Consider the following 4,923-nt stretch of genomic DNA (forward strand, 5'->3'; position numbering starts at 1 on the left):
TTTTTTGTGGAACTGGAGATTGAACTCAGGCCCTTGAACTCACCAGGGAAGCGATTATTCCACTGAGCCATTTCCCCAGCCCCAGAATATATATTCTTAAAGCAAGAACTGGACTGTGACTACCTGTCAAAGCTTTCATGACTTTGGCAAGACTCTCCATCTATGATGTTCAACATTTGATCGACGCCTGGAAGAAAAGAACCAAAAGGATGATTGGACTTATAATAGCTATAATTTTAGGGATAATGCTGGGGAAGCCTTAAGCCAAAGTGTTCAGACCATGCATTTTGTTCAAGAATGGCATAAACATTCAGAACAATCATGGACATCTTAGAGACAAATTGACTCAGAAATGAAAAACTCGACCAGGAAATCAATGTCAAATTAAATGATCTAGAGCAGGCTGTGGTAATGTTAGAAGATCACATTGTTAGCTTACAACATCAGATACATTTAAAATGTGATTGGAACACTTTCTCATTTTGTGTAACTCCAATTAATTGGAATCAAACTCATTTATTTCTTTTGGGAAAATATCAAACGACATTTATTAAATCATGGTGAACAGTCCCAAGATAACTCCATGGTGTCTTGGGTGACCATGAGGGTGACCATCATGGACCATCTGAATATTACAGAGGTGTTACAGTTACAACAGCATATAGACTCCACATTTTCACAACAATTGAAATAAATATCTGGGGAATCATTACTGTAAAGTATATCTGATGGAATTGAACAACTTAATCCCTTATGTGCTGTCAAATGGTTTGAGGGAGCTGCTGGAGTTGTACTTATGTGTTGTATTTGTGCTTGTTGTATTTTTTGTGCAGCCTGGTGGAGAGGATGAGATGGGCAATAGTCACTAGATCAACAACCTGCGGTACTTTCACTGATGTTACATAAAATACAGCAAAAAGGAAACAGGCGAAATGTTGTATGATTCATGATAGGTCTTCTGAGGATGAAGTTCAGGGAAAACAAGGAAGAGGATGTTCACCTGGCGGCAAGCTTTGGGACAGAACAATCCCTTTTGTTTTCTCAGAACTGTCTTAAGAGACCACAGGAGGAATCTTGTGTACCTTAAAGCTTTAGCATAACTGTAATGTATAAATCGTATCTCTTCTCTTATTCCTTCAGGTGGACACAGGCAAGTATCAGAAAGTTTTCTATGTGTGCTCTTTTCACAAATAGTCATGGAGCATCTGCCGCACATTAGGGCCTGAGACAGGCTGCAGGACATGAGGCTGCAACTCTGTAGGAGAAGTTACTCTGATTGGAGTGACACCTCATGGCCACCCAAGACGCCATGGAGTTTTCTTGGGATTGTTCACCGTGGGGAGACACACGCCAGAGAGCCTGAAGGGTGGAGGTGCTGGGGGCTGGAAGGGCTGGAAAGATGTTGGAGGATTAAAAGAAAGAGGAGGCAGACCCAGAACACCGTTAGCATTTGGAGAGACAGAGAAGAAAGGACCAATTGTGTTGAGTGGTGAAAACACCAGTCATGGGGCAAGGTGCCCTTAGGGGACAGTCTGCTTTGACTGTAGAGACAGTGGGGCTTGGTTATAGGAAAGCACAGATGTCAGGATTGTTATTTCGGTTTCTGTTGTAGTAAAGCACTATGTGCTGAATCACACTGGCCTGCCCCCTACCTGTAGCCTGCAGCTTTATTTACTGATTGATTTTTTTTTTTTTTTTTCCTTTTCCTTTTTTGAGATAGTCTCATTATGTTCTCCAGGCTAGCCTTGAATTCACTATGCAGCCCAGGCTGACGTTGAACTCACAGTGATTCTCCTCCTCATCTTCCTACTTGCTGGGATTGCAGGTACGTGCTACCATGCCTAACTCAATCTGCAGTTGTAAACTGCTATTCATGCTTTAGTATTATTATACTCCCTTGTGCTATCTGCTTCGAGATCTATGTATCTATATTGTCTACTTATATTACCTATATCATAGTATGCCCTGAGCAAGACTGTAAATTCGGCAAGACAGGTTGCGTGAAGTTTTCTTCTGCAGATGTGGCTCAGTGAGCTGGCGTAGCTTAAAGGATGGAGGCAGGGAAGGGTTGAAGAGATCCGTGGAGGAGCTGGGTCCCCACACTGGTGACCGTTTGTATTAAATCCTAGTCACTGCACTGTCACGAGTCTTAAAGCCCCTTGATATTGATGCAGCGTGCCTGCACTTGCTTCATGGCTTGATTTCCAGGTTCAGCAGTCTCCCTTAGGAATATATTTAGTGTTGTTTACCATCTTCTGTACAAAATTGTAAAGGGACACATTTTGCTGAAGCACCCAGACTTCAGATTTAGGGGTTTTGCCTGATCAAGCTCCTTAGCTTTCCTAAAACTGAACAAGAGAATTGCAGTGTGCTCTTAGCCCTCTTTTTGCCCCTGTGCTTTGATAGCACAGGCTGCCTTTTCTCACCATAACCTCCATGAAAAACTCGACCAGGAACCTTGGAGATCAAGTGGCCAAAGCAATAAGTCAGAACTGAGCAGCCCACAACCAACCACCATGCCTTCCCACATATTTGCTTTGGCTTAAAGAGTTACCTGGGATATCCTCACCTTTTGTTTTGCAGGAAGCTTTGTTTTCTTTGTAAACAGCTCTTTTAAATAGTATCTCTCTGTGACTGATCAAACAAATCCTTAAAGCAGGCCAACTGCCTTGACACCTGGGCCATTGGCCGCTGCCCACACTACTCAGGAGTGTCTGTGTGAATTTTCTGTCCACACAGCAGCCCCTCACTCACTGTTTCTTGAAGCAATAGCTCTTGGAGGCTGACATGTTTCTGTGTCCCGATGCAGCCAGGGGTCCTTACAGTGGGGCAGCGCATGGACTAAAGATCTGGAGTCGATTGCTTTCATTTCACAGATGCCTTTTTACCTGGTTCTCCCCGAAGCCAGGGCAGCTAACATGGATTGGGATGAAAATGGGCACAGAGACATTCAGAGTACTTCCTACAAGAAAAAAAAGGTGAATTTTTGCCTTCTCAACAGGAACCTACTCAGGCTGATCTGACCAGGTCCCGCCCACCCATCCAGGCCATGCAAATGCTGACCACCCTCCTCCAATTCCTCTCCTGCCGTATGCACTGATGGCCCCAGGACACAACATACACAGGCCTTGTGCCAGATCTCTCCTCTGGCTTTTGTTCATGTTCTTCTCTCCTGACCAGCCCTTCCCTTTCCTGTACACATTCAAATCCTCTTCATCCGTCCTTCACAAAGGTATTCTAGAATCTTCCTCATGGTGTGGCTCTAGTTCTTATCTCCTTGTTTAATGTGAGTTGGCTTGGTTTCCTTATATATATGAGTTTGTAGTCTGCAAACTCTAGGAGGCAAGATATCCTGTTCATTCCTTTTCATATAGTGTCTACATTCCCTAAATATCACTCCAGTACCCTTTGACACACACCTCTGAAATGCCCATACCTGCTACAATAAGTTTTTGCTCACTTGTGGATTTTTCCATAGCTTATATTAAAGAGAAGAAAAAAGCTGAATGTAGGGCATACACCTACAATAACTACACTGGGAGGCTGAGGCAGGAAAATCTCCAATTTAAAGCCTGGGCAACGTCAGCAACTTACATTTCAAAATAGTGATGAAAGGGCTGAAACTTTCGTTCAGATGAAGGCCCTGGCTTTAATCTTCAGTAACAGCAGCAGCAACAATGCTCATGGCGACAAACAAGTATAATGACAAAAGCTAAATGTGATCCACAAGAACTTGTTTTGGATCTTTGACAATGAAGATACCTAAACTCATACTGGCCTGCCTGGGCATGGCTTTTTTTTATTTAAATGACCACTAAGGGAGCCTGACTCTAGCTTTTCCTGTTTAGTTAGAGCAATTCGCATCAGTAAGGATTGAGTAACCTCTGTTGAACGTGTCTCCTAGTCAGGAGCCTGCCAGGCCCTGGCCTTGGAGGCCTGTTCCTGGAGGAGAGAGCCGAAGTGCTCTTCTCAGTCACCCCTCTCTTCCTTCTCAGTTCTAATGGGAAGTGACCATGATGGCTATGAAAAGGAACCACAGTCTCTGCAGAATGAGGTAAACAGAAGGAGGAAGATCCAAAGGGCCAGAAGCGGGAACGTAGGACTTCAGTGTACCGAAACTCAAATGACTGATTCCCAAAATCCACTCTGTAGCTCAAAATAGCTCCAACGATTAATTACGCAAGTGGCACAGTGCTCCCGAGGCCCAGCTGAGCTAGGCCACAGCTCTTTCTGGGGAGCAGCCAGGCCTTCAACAGCCAGGGAACAAAGTCAGGAAAAGTCCCTGACAAGAGCTAAATTTATCCAGCTGCTTGAGGGCATGAACTTAGCACCAAAAGGCACATAAGGTGTCACTCTGATGCCAGGGAGACACCAGAGAAAACAGTACCTGGGGCTGGTGATTCACAGCAGGAAGAGGGGAATCTCACGTGTGATAACTCTTGCAGCTCTGTGTGTGTGTGTGTGTGTGTGTGTGTGTGTGTATAGGGGTGTCTGTTACAGTGTGTGTGTAGGGGTGTTTATCACAGTGTGTGTGTACATGGGGTGTCTGTTACATATATAGGAGTGTGCGTATATATAGGAGTGTCTATCACATGTAGGTGTGTAGGAGTGTCTAGCACAGTGTGTGTGTAGGGGTGCCTGTCATAGTGTGTATGTGTATAGAGGTGTATTCTTACCTTGAGGCATCCTGGACATTTAAGAATGACAGATCAGAAACTATAACCAGCTTCTCCTATCTCTGATAACGCCTAGAAATGTAATGTTTTCCCTAAGAACTAGGTAACAGGTGACAAAATGTGCCTGCCTGTACCCAGTGACTAAAACAGAAATATGCTGCGACCACTGTCAGCTTAGACATGTGTCTAATTTGCAAGGAGTTGGGAAAAGTCACGGTGGTGCGTCATCATCCCCATTCCGTGTGCT

This window comes from Octodon degus, unplaced genomic scaffold (assembly GCF_000260255.1).
Source record: "Octodon degus isolate 3935 unplaced genomic scaffold, OctDeg1.0 scaffold00176, whole genome shotgun sequence".
In the NCBI taxonomy this organism is placed as follows: Eukaryota; Metazoa; Chordata; class Mammalia; order Rodentia; family Octodontidae; genus Octodon; species Octodon degus.